The sequence below is a fragment of the Oncorhynchus masou genome, chromosome 28 (genome assembly GCF_036934945.1).
Source record: "Oncorhynchus masou masou isolate Uvic2021 chromosome 28, UVic_Omas_1.1, whole genome shotgun sequence".
In the NCBI taxonomy this organism is placed as follows: Eukaryota; Metazoa; Chordata; class Actinopteri; order Salmoniformes; family Salmonidae; genus Oncorhynchus; species Oncorhynchus masou.
The window spans coordinates 36,418,795-36,444,578 of NC_088239.1; the positions used below are offsets into that span (position 1 = coordinate 36,418,795).

The 25,784-nt window shown below is 44.6% G+C and overlaps 1 long non-coding RNA gene and 1 pseudogene across 2 annotated transcripts; both read right to left on the bottom strand.

The window, feature by feature from the left end:
• Positions 1-7,363: 7,363 nt before the first annotated feature.
• Positions 7,364-13,016, bottom strand: LOC135517544 (zinc finger protein ZFP2-like; annotated as a pseudogene).
• A 4,695-nt stretch (positions 13,017-17,711) lies between these two features.
• On the bottom strand, positions 17,712-25,290 carry LOC135517545 (uncharacterized). 2 transcript variants are annotated; one of them, XR_010452045.1, is made up of 3 exons: positions 25,217-25,290; positions 24,134-24,689; positions 17,712-17,833 (listed from the first exon to the last, which is right to left on the bottom strand). It is a non-coding gene; the product is annotated as an uncharacterized LOC135517545 (long non-coding RNA). The 2 variants fall into 2 exon arrangements; XR_010452046.1 differs by lacking the exon at positions 25,217-25,290 and adding an exon at positions 25,085-25,156.
• Positions 25,291-25,784: the final 494 nt, after the last annotated feature.

Genomic DNA, 25,784 nt, shown 5'->3' on the forward strand with positions numbered 1-25,784 from the left:
TGGGCCCTAAAGTACTGCGTGTATACGTCATATTTTGGCGAATTTAGTACGACATCCGGGAACTTTTGGCATACTAACTACATCATACTATGACCAATAAGCATACTATATACTCAATTAACATCACAAATAGTACGGTTAGTATGAGTATTCTAACACAGCTCAGGACTCTGGGCAGCCATTTTGTTTGTTTAAAAACTAGGTTGCCCCTTTAAAAAAGCCACACAACAATCAATCAACCAACCAATCTGCAGTTCAACCAATAACAAAGCTGTAATTCCACCACTGTTTTGGTAATAAGATGATGGATGGGGCTTGAGAAATGTAACTACTCTCAAATGCATAAACAGACCTATGGATGCAAGGACTGACCATCCATAATATCAGCATTATAGTTTTAACCATGTTGAGGCTATACAGTGTTGGTTTACATTGTTTCTAAACATTGGCGTAAAAAAGCTTATTTGTGGTTCTGATGGGGTACAACAGTTGAACTAAGCTCATGAGGCATGTGTTATATTCTTCAAGAATCAATGCCTATAAATAAATCATTTAAAAGTCAAAATATGGATGTAGCAATTGGAAATTTCCCCTTTAACACCACACATCAGTTCAACAACCGCAGAGTTTGTGCTTCTGTTTTTAAGACAGTACTTCCTAGTGTTAATCAGGGCCCATTCATCGTTAAAACCATTGGATGCCGTAAGATGCCCTTGGGAAACCGGGCCCAGATATCCACTTCCCTCTTCTTCTTCATAATTTTTCGATGTGACAGTCATCTCTTCTTTCACTGAAACGTCGTCGTCCTCTTCTTTAACTCTGAATGCGTCTTCCTCATCTTTAACTGAAACGTCTTTCTCTTCTTTCACTGTAACAGCCTCACCCTCTACTTGTTTTAGTATTGTAACAGCCTCCTCTTCCTCCTCCTCTTTCATGAGAGCTTCTTTCTCCATCCAGCAGACCTCTTCTTCAGCAGGAACGGGGTTAAGTTTGAGACTGGAGCTATGAGGCATGTACTGAAGTCGCTAAGCGGTATAATTCAAAGCAGTGTCACTTTATCAGCAGCACGTGATCAATGACGTCTGAAGAATAATTTCGTTGAACACCTGATTGGTTTGGTATTGGGCTCGTTCGACATTGCAGCCGACAGTGCAGATGGCTGCTGACTGCTGACTGACTAATTTACAAATCACCTTGCATCATAAATAGCTACTTATTATTAATAAATCAGTCAGCCAGTCACAGTTTACCCACAATGCAGCATGGATTTGATGCTCTCGAACATGGCCAGTGGTATGGTATAAAGGCTACACTGCGCAAGCGCTACGGTGTGTGGGACGTCATCTATAATAATGTGTCTGTTCTAAATTCTGTCGCTCAAAGCCTTGAGAAATGAACCTATTTTTTGACACAATTGGCTGGAAAGAGCCAATGCTTCAGGAAGCTTTGTTTCCCCATCACCACTTTTCAGCATGTTCTCTGTGAAGTAGACTACGGGAGTTTTGTAACTTTTACAATCTTGGCTTACTGCTAACGCACTAGCTAACTGACATCTGTAATCTTTTAATTTTGGATGTTGGGGATTTTCCCAGCAATCATTCTGTATGTCTCTGCTTTTTTGATCTGCAGTCATGTTTTAGTTGGGTTTTGTTAATCGGGTTCTAACTGGTCTCCGGTAGTTGGGCTCCATCTCGCTAAATAGCTAATGTTCGCTGGCCATCTAAGATAACTGCATATAGCTAACATTCTTTGATTTTTAGTTAGATGGCGTTATGTATTTCCAAAACTTTGGTTTACTTTAATCACTCAAGTCATGAGTGCAAAGGATTGGTTGAATTTGAAGTTTATTTTATATTTTATAAACACTACAAAACATACACACACAAACAGCAACATCATACAAACATTAACTACATCACACCTGCCCAGACCCACTAGAACACACCTCCATCTCCATTAACAAATCACACCTGCTCAGACCCACTAGAACACACCCCATCTCCATAAACTACATCACACCTGCCCAGACCCACTAGAACACACCTCCATCTCTATTAACACATCACACCTGCCCAGACCCACTAGAACACACCTCCATCTCCATTAACCCTCCTCTCTTCCCTTTCTGCATCCTTTGACTCTCTATGTCCCCTATCCTCCAGGCCGGCTCGGTCCTCCCCTCCCGCTCCGTGGCCCGCTCCGTGGCTCGACGACTCATTGCGAGCTCACAGAACAGGGCTCCGGGCAGCCGAGCGGAAATGGAGGAAAACTCGCCTCCCTGCGGACCTGGCATCCTTTCACTCCCTCCTCTCTACATTTTCCTCCTCTGTCTCTGCTGCTAAAGCCACTTTCTACCACTCTAAATTCCAAGCATCTGCCTCTAACCCTAGGAAGCTCTTTGCCACCTTCTCCTCCCTCCTGAATCCTCCTCCCCCCTCCCTCTCTGCAGATGACTTCGTCAACCATTTTGAAAAGAAGGTCGACGACATCCGATTCTCGTTTGCTAAGTCAAACGACACCGCTGGTTCTGCTCACACTGCCCTACCCTGTGCTCTGACCTCTTTCTCCCTCTCTCTCCAGATGAAATCTCGCTTCTTGTGACGGCCGGCCGCCCGACAACCTGCCCGCTTGACCCTATCCCCTCCTCTCTTCTCCAGACCATTTCCGGAGACCTTCTCCCTTACCTCACCTCGCTCATCAACTCATCCCTGACCGCTGGCTACGTCCCTTCCATCTTCAAGAGAGCGAGAGTTGCACCCCTTCTGAAAAAACCTACACTCGATCCCTCCGATGTCAACAACTACAGACCAGTATCCCTTCTTTCTTTTCTCTCCAAAACTCTTGAACGTGCCGTCCTTGTTCAGCTCTCCCACTATCTCTCTCAGAATGACCTTCTTGATCCAAATCAGTCAGGTTTCAAGACTAGTCATTCAACTGAAGCTGCTCTTCTCTGTATCACGGAGGCGCTCTGCACTGCTAAAGCTAACTCTCTCTCCTCTGCTCTCATCCTTCTAGACCTATCGGCTGCCTTCGATACTGTGAACCATCAGATCCTCCTCTCCACCCTCTCCGAGTTGGGCATCTCCGGCGCGGCCCACGCTTGGATTGCGTCCTACCTGACAGGTCGCTCCTACCAGGTGGCGTGGCGAGAATCTGTCTCCTCACCACGCTCTCACCACTGGTGTCCCCCAGGGCTCTGTTCTAGGCCCTCTCCTATTCTCGCTATACACCAAGTCACTTGGCTCTGTCATAACCTCACATGGTCTCTCCTATCATTGCTATGCAGACGACACACAATTAATCTTCTCCTTTCCCCCTTCTGATGACCAGGTGGCGAATCGCATCTCTGCATGTCTGGCAGACATATCAGTGTGGATGACGGATCACCACCTCAAGCTGAACCTCGGCAAGACGGAGCTGCTCTTCCTCCCGGGGAAGGACTGCCCGTTCCATGATCTCGCCATCACGGTTGACAACTCCATTGTGTCCTCCTCCCAGAGCGCTAAGAACCTTGGCGTGATCCTGGACAACACCCTGTTGTTCTCAACTAACATCAAGGCGGTGGCCCGTTCCTGTAGGTTCATGCTCTACAACATCCGCAGAGTACGACCCTGCCTCACACAGGAAGCGGCGCAGGTCCTAATCCAGGCACTTGTCATCTCCCGTCTGGATTACTGCAACTCGCTGTTGGCTGGGCTCCCTGCCTGTGCCATTAAACCCCTACAACTCATCCAGAACGCCGCAGCCCGTCTGGTGTTCAACCTTCCCAAGTTCTCTCACGTCACCCCGCTCCTCCGCTCTCTCCACTGGCTTCCAGTTGAAGCTCGCATCCGCTACAAGACCATGGTGCTTGCCTACGGTGCTGTGAGGGGAACAGCACCGCAGTACCTCCAGGCTCTGATCAGGCCCTACACCCAAACAAGGGCACTGCGTTCATCCACCTCTGGCCTGCTCGCCTCCCTACCACTGAGGAAGTACAGTTCCCGCTCAGCCCAGTCAAAACTGTTCGCTGCTCTGGCCCCCAATGGTGGAACAAACTCCCTCACGATGCCAGGACAGCGGAGTCAATCACCACCTTCCGGAGACACCTGAAACCCCACCTCTTTAAGGAATACCTAGGATAGGATAAAGTAATCCTTCTCACCCCCCCTTAAATGATTTAGATGCACTATTGTAAAGTGGCTGTTCCACTGGATGTCATAAGGTGAATTCACCAATTTGTAAGTCGCTCTGGATAAGAGCGTCTGCCAAATGACTTAAATGTAATGTAAATGTTAACACATCACCCCTGCACAGACCCACTAGAACACACCTCCATCTCCATTAACTACATCACACCTGCCCAGACCCACTAGAACACACCTCCATCTCCATTAACTACATCACACCTACCAAGACCCACTAGAACACACCTCCTTCTCCATTAACTACATCACACCAGCCCAGACCCACTAGAACACACCTCCTTCTCCATTAACTACACCACACCTGCCCAGACCCACTAGAACACACCTCCATCTCCAGCACCTGCATCACTGTCCGCCACATGGCCTCAAACTGCACCATTTTATTTCTCACCGTCGCCCAGCACTTTACATGTTTAGATAATAAAGCATTTGACCTTTCTATTGCGTTAACAATGGAGGATTGGGTGATTTCCAGTTTTTAAGTATAGTATTTAAAATGATTGACGAGAAAAGTAGCATCCAACCATCGGGTAACTTGTTTCATGCGTATGAAAGGTGAGGGTGAATTTCAGATGTTCACTGCTTGTATTGATGAAGCAGTAGAATCGATGAAGTTCCTCTGCTGTGCCCTGGAATAGAAGGAACACGTCATCAATGAAGACTTTTTCAGAACCTGATGAGGTGCTAGAATAGATTGTTAGGGCTGACAATCACATTCTTCTCTAACAACCCCACATACAGTTACGCATAATTAGATGCCATTTATTTTAACTACAATGACCGTAATAATCTGAGCGCCTACTTGTCTTGTCTGTGTTTCTTTTACACCTGCTACGTAAAAGAGACCGAAGAATGTGTGTAACAGTACTCTTCTTGCGTTGTGTACAATCAGTCATCAACACGGAACTCCAACATGTAGCACCAGTCATGTAGATTTATTCTGATAGGAACGGCACAAAATTGCACGTCATGCAATGCACATCTCACCATCCAACTCTTCACTCACGCACGCTGGTTTGGTGCTTATTCACTGGGGCGATTCTAACTGGAACATCCCCCCTCGTAAGCAAGCCACGCAAACCAGCCAATAAGATGCCATGTTGAGTAGGTGAAGGCATGACAAACTCAAACCAAAAACCCATTGGCTTAACAATAAAGTGGCAAGGGGAATCACCAATATAACCCTGTTACACTCCCCCCTACTGAATTCCACTTGCCAAGAAAAATAACAAAATACAAAACGGCACTGTGCAAACATACCAGATACAGAAGACACTCAACATATGTACAGAATAATCCAGAGAAAAAAAAATATATACTACCTAAAAGAGAAACCTAAAAGGTAAAGCTGTGTATATCAAGGATGCAGACCCTGCTTTAAATCAGTCACTAAATATTCCAGTCATTAGACTATTCTCCTTGAGAATTAGAGTGAAAAGCGGTTGATCAATCCCCTTAGCCCTCATTGGTAAACATGCCTGTCACATGTTAAGTACACTCTGTGACTTTAAAACATCCAAGTAATAAAATAAACCACCATAAGAGACTTTATCATATGTCACATTACCATCCTGCAACCTCTAATCATGGTCACAATAATGTAAAAGCAAAACAAATAAAAGATGTCAATACCATTGACCCTCTATTCACATATTTAACCTTCAAGAGCTAACTTTCTGCTGATTCATAATCTAAATCAGTCTTGACACTGGTTTAAATAGCCTTCCTGCCCTTGACCTAATATGACCCCGACTACCTTCAACTGCATAAGGGGTAACAGTGTTGTGTACTGTAGCAATAGTGTGTCCGTCAACACAGTCAGTACGTAACTGATCAGGTAAGGAATGGTCCGCGTTTGGTAGGTCAGTACGGATATCGTAAGCAGATTGGTCAATTAGCTCACTCACTACACTGTTACAGTCTCGGTCAGATTCTTGAAGACTCTCTGATCGAGGCAGACAATAACACTTAACAATAAAGTGGCAAGGGGAATCACCAATATAACCCTGTTACATGTGTAACAGCATAGCTTCCGTCCCTCTCCTCGCCCCTACCTGGGCTCAAACCAGGGACTCACGCACACATCAACAACTGCCTCCCACGAAACATCATTACCATCGCTATTAGCGCACAACCCGCTAACTAGCTAGCCATTTCACATTCGATAGAAATGCACAATGGTCAATGCTATCTGGGATTCTTGGGACATCCCTACCTAAACCCTAACCCCTAACGTAACCATTTTAAATGTCAACTTCAATGGGCTAGGGAAGTCCCAGGGATGTATAGCTACCTGAAAATACACAATCTAAGTGATTGAGAGTTCATATTCAGCAGTCATAAAGCCTTATTTACTTTAATGAACTACTAAATAGTGATTTCGTCAGACAGCAGCTTGACACTTTATTGACTAACTGATCCATTCATCCTTCCATCCCTCCTCTCCTCTGAAGACCCAGTGAGGGTGGAGCTCAGTCAGAGAGCTGTTGAGGGACTGGTTAGGAAGAACACTTCTATAGCCAGAGAGGTGAGAGGTCACACATGGTTTAGATGGTAAATATTTATGTCCCCTTAGTGGTTCATCACGTCAACATAAGGGAGTATGTTCCATGATCTATGTTTATTTACATTAGTGCAAATTGTCCACTGATATTGGTGTAATTTCTCTCCCCTTTTGGCTGTATGAAAATTAATTTCCCCTCAGGCACACACATTTGTTCTTTGCTATTATGAAGGTCATTTGTGTAGAATGTACTTTTCCCCACTCATTCACCCCACCTCTTTACATTGCTTATTTATATTCAGTGGCCTGACTGCGTCCAGACTGTCAAAGGCCCATCCTGGTAGATCTGAACCTAATGCAGTTTGGAGTGATCAGATGACAGAAGTCACATTTAGGTGCCAGGTGTAACTGAGGCCATAGACGCTCCATATCCATTACTTATGTTTTATATAATATGACTAAATATGTTTATTTCTGTGTTGCAGTCAAGAAATGGAACGGCAAGGCCACAGAGCATGACATAAGCAGAGCTGTGGGAGACCACCTCAATCCCCTGGTAGAGCTGGGGGTGGTGTTTACCACTCCACCACACCTTCAGCAGGCTGGAAAAGTGGGATTGATACTGTTTTTCATACTAAGAGGGACCAAGAGTCTTGATTGGTCAGTCGTTGGGTTCATTTGTTGAAATCAAATCAAGCTTTATTTATACAGCACATTTCAGACATGGATGCAACACAATGGCTTCACAGGAAAAAAACAAAATGAAAATAAACAAAAATATTTAGTACAACAAACAGAGGATTTCCTCCAAGGCTAATATCCATATCATGTTGAAATCAATTCATAAGGGGGCAAACGTTTAGGCTTCTACATTGTGACATCATTAAAATACTCTTACTACAATGTTAAAACATTCTACATTGTGACATTAATTAATTGAAATCATGAAACAACTCCTTCATGTATATATTTTCTAATATTCAATCAGAGATCCTTTATCAGATGATCTCTGGTCACAGCTATGAGATTTCTCTGGTGTAGTGTCAGATATCCAGATTGACTAAAACTCTTCCCACATTGATCACAGCTAAGGTTTCTCGCCTGTGTGTATTCTCTGGTGCACTGTCAGATGGTTAGATGTAGCAAAACTCTTCCCACATTGACCACAGCTATAAGGTTTCTCTCCTGTGTGTATTCTCTGGTGTACTGTCAGACGGTTAGATGTAGCAAAACTCTTCCCACATTGACCACAGCTATAAGGTTTCTCTCCTGTGTGTGTTCTCTGGTGCACTGTCAGATAGTTAGATGTAGCAAAACTCTTCCCACATTGACCACAGCTATAAGGTTTCTCTCCTGTGTGGGTTCTCTGGTGCACTGTCAGCTCTCCAGATTGACCAAAACTCTTCCTACATTGATCACAGCTATAAGGTTTCTCTCCTGTGTGTGTTCTCTGGTGCACTGTCAGATGGTTAGATGTAGCAAAACTCTTCCCACATTGATCACAGCTATAAGGTTTCTCTCCTGTGTGTGTTCTCTGGTGCACTGTCAGATGGTCAGATCTAGGAAAACCCTTCCCACATTGACCACAGCTATAAGGTTTCTCTCCTGTGTGTGTTCTCTGGTGCACTGTCAGATGGTCAGATCTAGGAAAACCCTTCCCACATTGATCACAGCTATAAGGTTTCTCTCCTGTGTGGATTCTCTGGTGCACTGTCAGCTCTCTAGATTGACCAAAACTCTTCCCACATTGATCACAGCTATAAGGTTTCTCTCCTGTGTGGATTCTCTGGTGCACTGTCAGAGAGCCACATGAAGCAAATCTCTTCCCACATTGATCACAGCTATAAGGTTTCTCTCCTGTGTGGATTCTCTGGTGCACTGTCAGAGAGCCACATGTAGCAAATCTCTTCCCACATTGATCACAGCTAAAAGGTTTCTCTCCTGTGTGTATTCTCTGGTGCACTGTCAGATGGTTAGATGTAGCAAATCTCTTCCCACATTGACCACAGCTATACGATTTCTCTCCTGTGTGTATTCTCTGGTGCACTGTCAGCTCTCCAGATTGACCACAACTCTTCCCACATTGACCACAGCTATAAGGTTTCTCTCTTGTGTGGATTCTCTGATTAATTTTAATGCCTGATGAGGTGAATCTCTTCCCAATGTCAGAGCAGCAGTGAGTTCTCTTCCCTGTGGGAAGAGATCTGGAGAGACTCTTCTCTGCCTCTTCAGCATCATGATGTTGTTGAGGCTCCCCAGAGGATCCACGATAGTACCATCTCTCTCCTGTGTGAGCAACAAAGTCAGATGATTAAAGGCCCACAACAGCGGAAAACCACTGTAAAAGAAAGGTGAGGCCAACAGAGTAGCCATGATGTTGTACAACAATTGACATCTGTAATGAATGCTAAAATTAATTGTCTTAAAATGAGCAAGAAGAGTCATATTTTGCCTTGTTTTCACATTAGTAGTAACATTGGGGTGGCAGGGTAGCCTAGTGGTTAGAGCGTTGGACTAGTAACCGGAAGGTTGCGAGTTCAAACCCCCGAGCTGACAAGGTACAAATCTGTCGTTCTGCCCCTGAACAGGCAGTTAAACCACTGTTCCTAGGCCGTCACTGAAAATAAGAATTTGTTCTTAACTGACTTGCCTGTTTAAATAAAGGTAAAATTTAAAAAAACAACATTTTTTTTAAAAATTGATGATTGTAGACTAGAAATAAGTTACTCATGTTGTTGAAACTCTAAGCAGTGTGCCAGACGACTTTTGGTCTCCAATATAGGCCCCTTTATGTGTTTAATAAAATTGCGGCACAAGGGCGATGCACAAACAATTTGATTGCAGAAACACCTCCCTGCTAATGAAGAAACCGCTAGTTATGGATGTAGTATATCTGCCTGGAGCAAAAAATGGTGAGCAGAATTTTTTGTTTTTCACAATGTATTCTGAATGTGAATGGGGGAAAACTCAGGGGAGGAACCTCCATTTCCAGAATGCTTATGAGTACATTTCACACTACTTTGGATTATAATTGTAAGGCTCATTTGAATGCCCTGCTTAATATAATGTTTGCTACAGTATTAAGAATTGTGTAATTATTGAAGAACCGTGTTAGACAGTATCCATTTGGGTGTTGCTAGTAACAAAGTTACGTTTCTTTTTGTATTTCATCTTTATATAACCAGGTAGGCCAGTCGAGAACAAGTTCTCATTTACAACTGCGACTTGGCCAAGATAAAGCAGTGCAGTGAGACAAAACAACAGTTACATACACTTGAGATAAACAAAGGTACAGTCAATAACACAATAGAAAGTCTATATACAGTGTGTGCAAATAGAGTAAGGAGGTAAGGCAATAAATAGGCCATAGTAGCAAAGTAATTACAAATTAACACTGGAGTGATGGATGTGCAGATGATGTGCAAGTAGAAATACTGGTGTGCAAAAGAGCAAAAAAAGTAAATAAAAACACGGGGATGAGGTAGGCAGTTGGATGGGCTATTTACAGATGGGCTGTGTACAGCTGCAGCGATCGGTAAACTGCTCAGATAGCTGATGCTTAAAGTTAGTGAGGGAGAGTCTCCAGCTTCAGTGATTTTTGCAATTTGTTCCAGTCATTGGCAGCAGAGAACTGGAAGGAAAGGCGGCCAAAGTGGGTGTTGGCTTTGGGGATGACCAGTGAGATATACTTCCTGGAGCACGTGATATGGGTGGGTGTTGCTATGGTGACAAGTGAGCTGAGTTAAGGCGGCCTAGCAAAGACTTATAGAGGACTTTGAGACGAATATGTAGCGAGGGCCAGCCGACGAGAGCATACAGGTCGCAGTGGTGGGTGGTATATGGGGCTTTGGTGACAAAACGGATGGCACTGTGATAGACTTCATCCAGTTTGCTGTGTAGAGTGTTGAAGGCTATTTTGAAAATGACATCACCGAAGTCAAGGATCGGTAGGATAGTCAGTTTTACGAGGGTATGTTTGGCAGCGTGAGTGAAGGAGGAGGCTTCTTGCAACCGAAAGATCGGATCCCAGAGCTGACAAGGTACAAATCTGTCATTCTGCCCCTGAACATGGCAGTTAACCGACTGTTCCTAAGCCGTCATTGAAAATAAGAATGTGTTCTTAACTGACTAGCTGAGTAAAATAAAAATAAAAAAATAAAAAAGGTTATGTCGATGACCGGCTCCCTCCTAGTCAGGTTATATTGATGACCGGCTCCCTCTTAGTCAGGTTATATTGATGACCGGCCCCACCTAGTCAGGTTATATTGATGACCGGCCCCACCTAGTCAGGTTATATTGATGACCGGCCCCACCTAGTCAGGTTATATTGATGACCGGCCCCACCTAGTCAGGTTATATTGATGACCGGCTCCACCTAGTCAGGTTATATTGAGGACCGGCTCCACCTAGTCAGGTTATATTGACGACCGGCTCCACCTAGTCAGGTTATATTGATGACCGGCTCCACCTAGTCAGGTTACATTGATAACCGGCTCCCTCTAGTCATTTGTGTCTTATTTATTTAATCAAACAGCGTGCTTAAAAGCATCATTACGTTCAGTACATATAGATTTTATAAAAACACATGGGGTGATTGGTAGAAATTACAGATGACTCTTGGTTAACCAAGATGTATTTAGTTGGGGACAACACTAGAACATGATTTTGGGGCTCCCGAGTGGCACAGCGGACACTGCATCTCAGGGCTTGAGGTGTCACTACAGACACCCTGGATCAAATCGAGGCTGTATCACAACCGATTGTGATTGGGAGTCCCATAGGGTGGCGCACAATTGGCCCAGCGTCGTCCGGGGTAGGCAGTCATTGTAAATAAGATTTTGTTCTTAACTGACTTGCCTAGTTAAATAAAGGTTACATTTAAGTAAATTTAAATAAGTGTGTTTCATGACAAACCATTTCTTACAAATCCGCCAAGGCACCAACTTTGAGGAGGGTTTAAAACAAAGGTTTCAAACAAATTCATGAATGTAATTGAATCTAGGTATGTCTTGCCTTTAATGTAATGGCATGAACAAAAATTGGCTGAATATTATAGTGACTTATCAACAGCTCTAATAATTTCCCCCCACAGGAAATCTTCACTGGCAATTATAGAATATACTACAGTATATAGCCTCAATCTGTTTAAAACAATAATTTTGACGTCATGGATGGCCAGTCTTTGTATTCATAGTGTAGTGAATTCAGGAGGTAGCCCTGAGCTGAACTCAAACCTGGGTCCGGTGACTGTCAAGCCAACACTGTATAACTGTTATGCCAAGATGTCGGGACTTCTTGACGAGGTCGCTAGGTGTTGGGTTACAGTTGCTCCAATAGCTGCTTTCTCTATGAATGTGAGAGTGGTTACACTTCTCCTTCCTCAGCTGTTTACCAAACCAAGCCTCTGGGCAGCCATTTTGTTGTTGTTTAAAAAACCCACACAACCAGGCAAACTGCAGTTGTTACATTGTTTCTATCATCCATGATATCAACATTATAGTTTTAATCATGTTGAGGCTATACAGTGTTGATTTACATTGTTTCTAAACATTAAGAGTAAAAAAATAAATATTTGGGGATCTGATGAGGTACAACAGTTGAACTAAGCTCATGAGGCATGTGTTATATTCTTCAAGAATCAATGGCTATAAATAAATAATTAAAGTCACAATATGGATGTAGCCATTGCACATTTTCGCTTTAACACCAAACATCAGTTCAACAACTGCAGAGTTTGTGCCTCTGTTTTTAAGACAGTACTTACTCGTGTTAATCAGGGAACGGTTTCTCAAAACCATCTTATGGCTAAATTCAGCGTTAGAACGGTCGGACGCCTTAAGATGCGTTTGGGAAACCGGGCCCAGATATCCAGTTTCCTCCTCCTCCTCCTTCGATGTAACAGTCATCTCCCCCTCTTCCTCTTTCAATCCATAAACTGCATCCTCCTCTCTTTTTACTGTAACATCCTCCTCCTCTTTCACTCTGAACGCGTCTTTTTCTTCTTTCACATCAACGGCCCCACCCTCTACTTCTTGTTTTACTGTGATACCCACCTCTTCTTTAGTAGGTGGAGAGTAGCTTAGTGACCACATGGTCGGGGATATTAGCTAGCTAGGCTAATGTTAACTTAACCAGCCCGCTAGCTGAATAATAACAACGTAAATATGAAATTAAACCGGATAACTAACTAGACGACAGAGGTGGGTTTAAAACACAGTGTCTAATACACACGAACGCGTCTAAAGAGCTTTATTGGTTCGCCTATTTTGTCAAGCAAGCTACGGAGGTGGCTGATTAACTGTTGCTGCTTCTGAAAGAAGCGTTCCGTCCACTAGATTATACGTCACATAAGCAGCATTTCCTTAAAGTCGCACATCGTCATATTCTGACGAGAGGGTAACGCTCAGTCAATATATTTTTTCTGTGGTTTCATTTTTCGTCAACCGTTCCACCGCATCTTAGTTAATGTAGAGACAAACGATTATGCATTTTTTTAATCATAAAGTTCATTCACAAATCACAAATACCGGAGCATGTGAGTTCCAATTGACTTTTTATTACTTCATAATAAAAGCCGAGCCGGACAACTGCCTTCCAGCACACACGTTTTATACATTTGTCATTCTTACGTCACACTCACAGTAACTCCTCTTATTGGGTCATCACCTCTGGCATTTAGCCACCGTCATCATATTGCCTTCATATTAGGACATGGAACCTGTCGTCTCACACATAGTTTCATGCATGTAGGACCATAGCAACAAACCATTGCACTCAACAGGAATAACCACATCTAATGGTGTCCAATGACCTAGAGCACAGAGAGCACTAGTTTTGCTGGCTCCTTCTGAAATAAATAATTGCCACATATGTACAGAAAAAGTCCCAATGCTATGTTATTGCTTATTGTGCAGTGGATGATTAAAATCCCTCTATGCCCATGGATGTGTAGCTAGCTATCTAGCCCATCTGTGTATGGACCCAAACGTTTGGTATACATATTAGTTCAGAACCGAGCTCTGAACCTCAGCTATCATAGCCAGTTGTATCAACTTCAAAACAGCCTGAATGACATTTATGAAGCCTATGGATTGAGTAGAATATAATGTTGTGCCAAGGATGCAAGTCATATATACATGTAGTTATTACCATTCTTGAGAGCCCCACATTGTAGCCTGTACATTTAATATATTCACTGATAATGTACTCTACCTTGGCAAATAAATGTGCATAGGAGCAGGGAAGGCAGCTAAATATTCTCTCAGTTCATCACAATTACATAATAGTGTCTCTAGTTGGCCCAAAGGTTATCTTAAAAGCAGGTGAGGTGGCGATGATGGGACTGGTGGTTGGCATCCTCTCACATCAAAACATATCTGCAGACGAGAGACAGATAGAGAGAGAGCACGTTAAAGCCTTGTGTTTTTATTTTTTATTCTAACATTGTTAGTCATCAATCAGGAGGTGAAATACAAAACTGACCTTGGATCATTAACTGGGACTACTGCATCTATCTGTATTTCAATGTAAGGCATCTCTTTAATAATACTTCCTGTTGACCTGACCAAGTGACCTCTCACATCTGATCATGCTGTGCCCTCTATGTAGCCAGTTCAGATGCAGGAGGGGTTGACCTAAACAGCTGATATAACCTAGAGGATATAGGGAGAAGGGGAGAGAACCTCACAGGAAACAGACTTCATTATAGTCAAATTACACCACACTGAATATTATGTTACTATTATCTCCGTCCTTACTTCTAGGGACAGGAACAACACAAAAGTACCTGCCCTATCCAGAATAGCCTCCTCTCTCTCACTGACAGTTGAGGCTGCTATCATTTCTCCCTCCTCCATGGCTGTTAGCTAGCTACCATCAAATTCATTTAGAGTTAGTTTTTTACAGTGATAAATAGATAGCTAACTAAAATGAAGTTAAGTAGCTGGTGATATTTAATTCACTTAGATAGCTATCTGTCATGCTCGTCGTAAAGAGGAGACCAAAGCGCAGCGTGATTAGAATACATACTTTTTAAATGAAGACGATGAACACTTAAACTATACAACAAACCAAACGTGAAGCTATATAAAACTACTGCAGACACAGGCAACGAGACATAAATAACCACGAAATACCCAAAGAAGATGGCTGCCTAAACATGGTTCCCAATCAGAGACAACGATAAATAGCTGCCTCTAATTGAAAACCAAGCTAGGCAACCATAGACATACATAAACACCTAGATAGTACACAACCCCATAAACCTACAAAATCCCTAGACAGTACAAAAACACATACGTCACCCATGTCACACCCTGACCTAACCAAAACAATAAAGAAAACAAAGACTACTAAGGTCACGGCGTGACAGTACTCCCCCCCAAAGATGTGGACTCCCCGGCCGCACACCTAAACGGACCCCACTCCACTTCACTCTTACTTAATGTCTCTGGAGCAGGAACCCTCACCGCCAACCACGGACTAGAGGACGCCACTGGACTGATGGTGGAGTCTGGAGTGAGTGGCGCCTCCGGACTGGAGGGAGACTCTGGCGGATCCGGACTGGAGGGAGACTCTGGCGGATCCGGACTGGAGGGAGACTCTGGCGGATCCGGACTGGAGGGAGACTCTGGCGGATCCGGACTGGAGGGAGACGGATCCGGACTGGGAGACTCTGGCGGATCCGGACTGGAGGGAGACTCTGGCGGATCCGGACTGGAGGGAGACTCTGGCGGATCCGGACTGGAGGGAGACTCTGGCGGATCATGGCGCACTATAGGCCTGGTGCGTGGTGCCGGCACTGGTGGTACCGGGCTGGAGACACGCACCTCAGGGCGAGTGCAGGGAGGAGGAACAGGATGTACTGGGCTGTGGAGGCCTGGTGCATGGTGTTGGCACTGGTGGTACTAGATAGACCGGACCGTGAAGACGCACTGGAGGTCTCAAGCTAATGGCATGCACAACCCGTCCTTGCTGGATGGTGACTCTAGCCCGATACGTGCGGGGCGCAGGCCACACTGGGCTGTGCAGACATAGGGGAGACACCGTGCGCAATGCCGGCGTAGGATATCCTGGCCCGAGGAGACACACTGGCTGTCTGGAGAGCAGGGCTGGCACCATCTGCCCTGGCTGGATCCTCAGCCTAGCCCAGCAGATGCGGGGAGCTGGGATGTAGCGCACCGGGCTAAGCATGCGTACTGTGGACACCGTGCGCTCCACCGCATAACACGGTGTCTGACCAGTACGACGCCCGCCACGGTAAGCATGAGGAGTTGGCTCAGGTCTCCTACCTGACTTAGCCAGACTCCTCGTGTGCCCCCCCCCAATTTTTTTTATTGGGGCTGCCTCTCAGGCTTCCGTGCTAGCCTTGTACCCATATACCGTCGCAGTTCCTCCTGTGCTCTCTCCACCTGCTTCCATGGCAGGGTCTTGTCCCCTGCCATTACCTCCTCCCAGGTTCAGGATGTTTTACCGTCCAGTATTTCGTCCCTAGTCCTCTATTCCACAAAGCGCTGTTCCTCCTTATCACGCTGCTTGGTCCTTTTATGGTGGGTTATTCTGTCACGCTCGATGTAAAGAGGAGACCAAAGCGCAGTGTGATTAAATACTTTTCAATGAAGACGAAGAACACTTAACAAACTATACAAAAACAACAAACCGAAAGTGGAGCTATATAAAACTAGTACAGGCACATAGACAATAACCCACGAAATACCCAAAGATGGCTGCCTAAATATGGTTCCCAATCAGAGACAACGATAAACAGCTGCCTCTAACTGAGAACCAATCTAGGCAACCATAGACATAGATAAACGCCTAGATAGTAAACAACCCCATAAACCTACAAAACCACTAGACAGTACAAAAACACATACATCACCCATGTCACACCCTGACCTAACCAAAACAATAAATAAAACAAAGAATACTAAGGTCAGGGCATGACAGCTATCTATCTATACAGTATTTGAAGTTGGTTAGATAGCTCATTTAGCAGCTCATTTGAGTTAGCAGGGACTGTAGCTAGTTAACTAATAATACATCGCTTTTTTTTTACATTTTCAAAATCTATTTACTTACTTACTTGAATAGGTTCTTCCAGCCATGTGGGCAATTGGAAACAGGGCAGAAAAGTTTGTCACCAGAGTGTTTTAGAGGATATTACTATTGAACTATGTACCCATTTAATAACCAGACCTTCATACAAACTTGCTCTGCTGAATTCTTGACGGAGTCACAACGGGCGGCCTAAGCGGCACACAGCAATTTATCGCTATTTATCTAGTGCACATTCACCATTACATGGCGTTGTAGATTGCAGCGGTATACAGACAACGATGTGAACCATTTCCCTGTTTGACCTGTAGTTGTTATGGATATTATAACTCTACAGAGCCCCACAGTGGACAGGTCACAATATGTTACATTGATAAAGCACACTTTATTTAACCTCCATGTCATCTTGTTTTACATGGCATTGTAGATTGTAGTGGAATACAGAACGTATTTTGGATGTTTTCAGTGTATTTTTAACCCTTTCAAACAATCGATTAATCGATTAATTAACTTTACAAAAAGTAAACTCAAGTCTGACAGTCCAAACAAAACCACAAATTCTCAGTCAAAAACACAAGTCAGAACGATTCTCTCATGTGATTTCAGGTCCTCTGACTGGGTAAATGTATTTTCACAATGAGGGCAGAGGTATGTCTTCTCCTCCTGTGTATTAGTATGTTGGAAAGGCTTTTCTCCTGTGTTTTCTCACCTGCTTTTTCAGACTCCCTGACCACCTAAAACCCTTTATACACTGGGAACATTGGAAAGGCTTTTCTCCTGTGTGTGTATTCTCTCATGCGTTTTCAGGCTCACTAACCACCTAAACTGTTTCCACAGTGAGAACAGTGGTAAGGCTTCTCTCCCGTGTGTGTTCTCTCATGCCCAACCAGGGCCCCTAACTGAGTAAAATTCTTTCCACAGTGGGAACAGTGGTAGGGCTTTTCTCCTGTTTGTATTCTCTCATGCATTTTCAGGCTTCCTAACCACCTAAAACTCTTTCCACAGTGGGAGCAGTGGTGTTGGTTAGGCGTCTCCAGGTCTGTTTCCTCTGAGGAACTCTTCCCTCTGTCAGAGTCTGGTCTCTCTCCTGCCAAAAGACAAACAGATTATTTAGTAAAACAGAGAGACCTGAATGAAACATGCATTAAATAAAATTGTCTTCCTATGAGGTTTAATCTAGACTAGATCCCTCAATAACCCGAGGTTAGTTTTCACAACATTACATCATTAAAAATCAACTTGGTGACGGTGAAATTTAAAAACAAATGATTTAGAGCTCCAAATCTAATTTCTCAGGGAATGTGATATTTTAGGCTGAGCAGAGCTCTATAATAATAGATAATGTCATGTTTAAGCTGAGCAGAGCTCTATAATAATAGATAATGTAATGTCTTTAGGCTGAGCAGAGCTCTATAATAATAGATAATGTCATGTTTAAGCTGAGCAGAGCTCTATAATGTATATTGTCATGTTTATAGGCCGAACAGCTCTATAATAATAGATAATGGCATGTTTATAGGCTGATCAGAGCTCTATAATAATATATAGTACTATTTCAGGCTGCATTTGATCCAATGTCAATAACATTTTATTGGTGTCCCACTTCATCTCTAAAGTAATAATGACTATCTTTTCTAAATGATCATTCTGTAGTTCAGCCTTTCCTTCAAATGGCTATTTTGCCCATGTTTTTTTGTCAACTAACAAACGTTTACTAATATGTTCAGTCTCCCCAAAACGCCTGTCCTTTTGCTAATATGTTCAGTCTCCCCAACCCGGTTCCGGGTTGGAGCGAGCGGTCGCATCTACACTTCGGTCCGCAGGTAGTATAACTTTTCATTACATTTCATTATAGTACAACGGTTTGATTTGTCTAATCTTAGCAATTTCTTCTTAGCTAGCTACATAGCCGTCTTTGTATCAAAGATAATTGCGTAATTATCGTATTTCGTCGTCCTAACGTAGTCTACACTGCTATCTGCCCAGCAGCTAGCTAACGTCCACTAGCACAGCAGCTAGCTAACGTCCACTAGCACTGTAGAAACTATTACACTCAACGACTCGATTAGTGTAGTGTTAGCTAGCTACATAGTTGTCTTTGCTGTCTTCGTATCCAAGGTAATTGTGTAGTTTAGAGTGTGTAGACTTAGAGTGATTATCTTAATTTACCGAGGTTAGCTAGCCAGCTATTTGTCGTCCTTAACGTAGGAGATACTGCTAGCTAGCTAGCCAACAGCTAGCCAACGTCTTCCGAATTGAACTTCAACAACCCGGTCAACATTCCGCCTCGCTCCACAGGTAGTATCACATTTTCATTTCACTTCATTACAGTACAACGGTTTGATTTGTTTGATCGTAGCTAGCTAGCTACATAGCCGTCTTTGTATCTAAGACAATTGTGTAGTCTGGAGCGATTTTCTAGGTTAGCTAGCCAGCTATTGTCGTTCTTTTAACGTAACGTTACGTAATCAACACTGCTAGCTAGCCAGCTAGCCCCCGAATAGCAGCACTGTAGAAACTATTACACTCGACGGAACGACTTGATTAGTGTAGTGTCAACAACGCAGCCACTGCCAGCTAGCCTACAAAGTCAACAACGTAGCCACTGCCAGCTAGCCTACTCCAGCAGTACTGTATCATTTCAATCATTTTAGTCAATAAGATTCTTGCTACGTAAGCTTAACTTTCTGAACATTCGATAAGTGTAGTCCACTTGTCATTCCAATCTCCTTTGCATTAGCGTAGCCTCTTCTGTAGCCTGTCAACTATGTGTCTATCTATCCCTGTTCTCTCCTCTCTGCACAGACCATACAAACGCTCCACACCGCGTGGCCGCGGCCACCCTAATCTGGTGGTCCCAGCGCGCACGACCCACGTGGAGTTCCAGGTCTCCGGTAGCCTCTGGAACTGCCGTTCTGCGGCCAACAAGGCAGAGTTCATCTCAGCCTATGCCTCCCTCCAGTCCCTCGACTTCTTGGCACTGACGGAAACATGGATCACCACAGACAACACTGCTACTCCTACTGCTCTCTCTTCGTCCGCCCACGTGTTCTCGCACACCCGAGAGCTTCTGGTCAGCGGGGTGGTGGCACCGGGATCCTCATCTCTCCCAAGTGGTCATTCTCTCTTTCTCCCCTTACCCATCTGTCTATCGCCTCCTTTGAATTCCATGCTGTCACAGTTACCAGCCCTTTCAAGCTTAACATCCTTATCATTTATCGCCCTCCAGGTTCCCTCGGAGAGTTCATCAATGAGCTTGATGCCTTGATAAGCTCCTTTCCTGAGGACGGCTCACCTCTCACAGTCCTGGGCGACTTTAACCTCCCCACGTCTACCTTTGACTCATTCCTCTCTGCCTCCTTCTTTCCACTCCTCTCCTCTTTTGACCTCACCCTCTCACCTTCCCCCCCTACTCACAAGGCAGGCAATACGCTCGACCTCATCTTTACTAGATGCTGTTCTTCCACTAACCTCATTGCAACTCCCCTCCAAGTCTCCGACCACTAACTTGTATTCTTTTCCCTCTCGCTCTCATCCAACACTTCCCACACTGCCCCTACTCGGATGGTATCGCGCCGTCCCAACCTTCGCTCTCTCTCCCCCGCTACCCTCTCCTCTTCCATCCTATCATCTCTTCCCTCTGCTCATACCTTCTCCAACCTATCTCCTGATTCTGCCTCCTCAACCCTCCTCTCTTCCCTTTCTGCATCCTTTGACTCTCTATGTCCCCTATCCTCCAGGCCGGCTCGGTCCTCCCCTCCCGCTCCGTGGCTCGACGACTCATTGCGAGCTCACAGAACAGTGCTCCGGGCAGCCGAGCGGAAATGGAGGAAAACTCGCCTCCCTGCGGACCTGGCATCCTTTCACTCCCTCCTCTCTACATTTTCCTCCTCTGTCTCTGCTGCTAAAGCCACTTTCTTCCACTCTAAATTCCAAGCATCTGCCTCTAACCCTAGGAAGCTCTTTGCCACCTTCTCCTCCCTCCTGAATCCTCCTCCCCCTCCCCCCTCCTCCCTCTCTGCAGATGACTTCGTCAACCATTTTGAAAAGAAGGTCGACGACATCCGATCCTCGTTTGCTAAGTCAAACGACACCGCTGGTTCTGCTCACACTGCCCTACCCTGTGCTCTGACCTCTTTCTCCCCTCTCTCTCCAGATGAAATCTCGCTTCTTGTGACGGCCGGCCGCCCAACAACCTGCCCGCTTGACCCTATCCCCTCCTCTCTTCTCCAGACCATTTCCGGAGACCTTCTCCCTTACCTCACCTCGCTCATCAACTCATCCCTGACCGCTGGCTACGTCCCTTCCGTCTTCAAGAGAGCGAGAGTTGCACCCCTTCTGAAAAAACCTACACTCGATCCCTCCGATGTCAACAACTACAGACCAGTATCCCTTCTTTCTTTTCTCTCCAAAACTCTTGAACGTGCCGTCCTTGGCCAGCTCTCCCGCTATCTCTCTCAGAATGACCTTCTTGATCCAAATCAGTCAGGTTTCAAGACTAGTCATTCAACTGAGACTGCTCTTCTCTGTATCACGGAGGCGCTCCGCACTGCTAAAGCTAACTCTCTCTCCTCTGCTCTCATCCTTCTAGACCTATCGGCTGCCTTCGACACTGTGAACCATCAGATCCTCCTCTCCACCCTCTCCGAGTTGGGCATCTCCGGTGCGGCCCACGCTTGGATTGCGTCCTACCTGACAGGTCGCTCCTACCAGGTGGCGTGGCGAGAATCTGTCTCCTCGCCACGCGCTCTCACCACTGGTGTCCCCCAGGGCTCTGTTCTAGGCCCTCTCCTATTCTCGCTATACACCAAGTCACTTGGCTCTGTCATAACCTCACATGGTCTCTCCTATCATTGCTATGCAGACGACACACAATTAATCTTCTCCTTTCCCCCTTCTGATGACCAGGTGGCGAATCGCATCTCTGCATGTCTGGCAGACATATCAGTGTGGATGACGGATCACCACCTCAAGCTGAACCTCGGCAAGACGGAGCTGCTCTTCCTCCCGGGGAAGGACTGCCCGTTCCATGATCTCGCCATCACGGTTGACAACTCCATTGTGTCCTCCTCCCAGAGCGCTAAGAACCTTGGCGTGATCCTGGACAACACCCTGTTGTTCTCAACTAACATCAAGGCGGTGGCCCGTTCCTGTAGGTTCATGCTCTACAACATCCGCAGAGTACGACCCTGCCTCACACAGGAAGCGGCGCAGGTCCTAATCCAGGCACTTGTCATCTCCCGTCTGGATTACTGCAACTCGCTGTTGGCTGGGCTCCCTGCCTGTGCCATTAAACCCCTACAACTCATCCAGAACGCCGCAGCCCGTCTGGTGTTCAACCTTCCCAAGTTCTCTCACGTCACCCCGCTCCTCCGCTCTCTCCACTGGCTTCCAGTTGAAGCTCGCATCCGCTACAAGACCATGGTGCTTGCCTACGGAGCTGTGAGGGGAACGGCACCGCAGTACCTCCAGGCTCTGATCAGGCCCTACACCCAAACAAGGGCACTGCGTTCATCCACCTCTGGCCTGCTCGCCTCCCTACCACTGAGGAAGTACAGTTCCCGCTCAGCCCAGTCAAAACTGTTCGCTGCTCTGGCCCCCAATGGTGGAACAATCTCCCTCACGACGCCAGGACAGCGGAGTCAATCACCACCTTCCGGAGACACCTGAAACCCCACCTCTTCAAGGAATACCTAGGATAGGATAAAGTAATCCTTCTCACCCCCCCTTAAATGATTTAGATGCACTATTGTAAAGTGGCTGTTCCACTGATGTCAGAAGGTGAATTCACCAATTTGTAAGTCGCTCTGGATAAGAGCGTCTGCTAAATGACTTAAATGTAAATGTTCAGTCTCCCCAAAACGTGTGTCCTTTTGCTAATATGTTAAGTCTCCCCAAAACGCTTGTCCTTTTGCTAATATGTTCAGTCTGTCCAAAACGCTTATCCTTTTGCTAATATGTTCAGTCTGTCCAAAACGCTTGTCCTTTTGCTAATATGTTCAGTCTCCCCAAAAGGCTTGTCCGTTTGCTAATATGTTCAGTCTCCCCAAAACGCTTGTCCTTTTGCTAATATGTTCAGTCTCTCCAAAACGCTTGTCTGTTTTCTAATATGTTCAGTCTCCCCAAAACGCTTGTCCGTTTTCTAATATGTTCAGTCTCCCCAAAACGCTTGTCCGTTTTCTAATATGTTCAGTCTCCCCAAAACGCTTGTCCGTTTTCTAATATGTTCAGTCTCCCCAAAACGCTTGTCCTTTTGCTAATATGTTCAGTCTCCCCAAAACGCTTGTCCGTTTGCTAATATGTTCAGTTTGTCCAAAACGCTTGTCCTTTTGCTAATATGTTTAGTGTCCCCAAAACATGTGTCCTTTTCAGGTCAATAATGTTTGTTATTTTCTGTATTTCTCCAACATTATTTAGAAATCTGCTTTTTGCGTGTATACACACTCCATGCAAGGTCTACAATAGACATGCGTCAAACGTTTCATTCATAACTTTGCCATTCTGTGAGACAATTAAGTTGTGATTTTGTGGTGGTGGGGGGGGACTCTGATGGTATACCCATGTTACAGTTAAGCAATAAGACCCGAGGAAGTGTGGTATATGGCCAATATTGTCATGCCCTTACCTGAGTATTCTTTGTTTTCTTTATATATTTTGGTTGGATCAGGGTGTGACATGGGTGATGTATGTGTTTTTTGTACTGTCTAGGATTTTTTGTAGGTTTATGGGGTTGTTTACATTCTAGGTGTTTATGTATGTCTATGGTTGCCTAGATTGGTTCTCAATTAGAGACAGCTGTTTATCGTTGTCTCTGATTGGGAACCACATTTAGGCAGCCATCTTCTTTGGGTATTTCGTGAGTTATTTTCTATGTGTAGTTGCCTGTGTCTGCACTCGTTGTCATAGCGTCACGTTCGTTTTGTTTAAGTGTTCTTCGTGTTTTTCATCATTCAATAAAATAATGGATTCACACCACGCTGCGCTTTTGTCTACTCCTTACGACGATAGTGACAAATATAGCATGGTTAAATACTGTCCTTATGCACAACGCAACGCAGAGTGCCTGGATACAGCCCTTAGCCGTGGTATATTGGCCATATATCACAAACCCGAGGTGGCTTATTGCAATCATAAACTGGTTGCCAACGTAATCAGAACAGTAAAAATACATGTTTTGTCATACCTATGGTATACAGCCTCATACCACGGCTGCCAGCCAAACAGCATTCAGGGTTTTAACCACCCATTTTAAAACGTAGCTTTAACATTATATTATAACATAAATTCCTATAGTACAGAACATTTAAATATAGAATTTCAGTAGCATGCTGCTACATTCGTTCAAAAACTTTGGAGAGTTAGTGCCCTTTTTTAAGACAGTACTTACCGGTGGTAAACAGATCTCCTGACTCCTGTCAAAACCAGTTCCCTCTCCCTCTTTCACCTCATTCACTTAAAAAACGGCATCCTCCTCTTTCCCTTCCTCTTCTTCTTTCACTGTAACAGCCTCACCCTCTCCTTCTTGTTTTACTGTAACATCCCCCTCTTCATTCTCCTCTTTCACAACAACGTTCAGCCCAGAGCTTCTTTCTCCGTCCAGCAGTCCCCCTCTTCTTTAGCAGGAGAGTAGCTTAGTGAGCTCATGGTCGGAGATGTTAGCTAGCTAGTTGTTAGCATGAGCGACTCGTTTAGCGCTAGGCTAACTTATAAAACCAGCTAGTTGACTAACAATGTACGTATAACATTTAAATGGGGACAATTAACTAGATGTCAGAACTATATTTAAAACAAAGAGGAAAATATGCACAGATGCAGTCTAAATGTTTCGGCTGTTGGCTACCAAGGTTACAGACTCATTGTTGTTGATGTTGCAGTGTTCCGTCCACTAGATTATACGTCACGCTGGCAGCATCACCTGAAAGACGCACATCGCCGTCTGCTGACTGGAGGGGAAACACAGTTAAAACACGTTTGTTTATTTTTCATTTCTTTCATTAAATAATAATATTATATTGAGACGTTTAAATAGAGCAGTGCATATTTTGAGTGAGAATTTAAAACATACTGTCCTTCACGTCTGTATTTAAGGCAGTTTCATATTAATTCATTGAAAGAAACCCACTGGTCACACTGGTTGAATTATCTGTCAAACAAGGAACGCTCTGCAGCCTAATTTAACAGTGATCTACATTCTATGAAAGCTGCTGGGAGCAAACTGGAAAGTAGCTAGAGGAAAACAAAGATAACTGTGCATCCCCAGTCCCTGGTCTATCACCAGACTGCATACAAACATAACTGCATCCCCAGTCCCTGGTATATCACCAGACTGCATACAAACCTAACTTTGCATCCCCAGTCCCTGGTCTATCACCAGACTGCATACACTCTGTCTGCCAAATTCTAAAACACAGAGGTAAATAGGCAAATATATAAATATAATATATTTTAAAACACAGAGGCAAATATGCACAGAAACAGTCTAAATGTTTCGGCTGTTGGCTACCAAGGTGGCAGACTCGTTGTTGATGTCGCAGTGTTCCGTCCACTAGATTATGCGTCACGTTGGCAGCATCACCTGAAAGACGTACATCGCCGTCTGCTGACTGGAGGGGAAACACAGTTAAGATACGTTTGTTTATTTTTTATTTCTTTCATTAAATAATAAAATTATATTGAGACGTTCAAATAGAGCAGTGCATATTTTGAGTGAGAATTTAAAACATATTGTCCTTCACATCTGTATTTAAGGCAGTTTCATATTCATTCATTTAAAAGAAACCCACTGGTCACACTGGTTGAATTATCTGTCAAACTAGGAACGCTCTGCAGCCTAGTTTAACAGTGATCTATGTTCTATGAAAGCAGCTGGGAGCAAATTATCTGTCAAAGCTAACTGTGCATCCCCAGGCCCTGGTATATCACCAGACTGCATACAAACCTAACTGCATCCCCAGTCCCTGGTATATCATCAGACTGCATACAAACCTAACTGCATCCCCAGTCCCTGGTATATCATCAGACTGCATACAAACCTAACT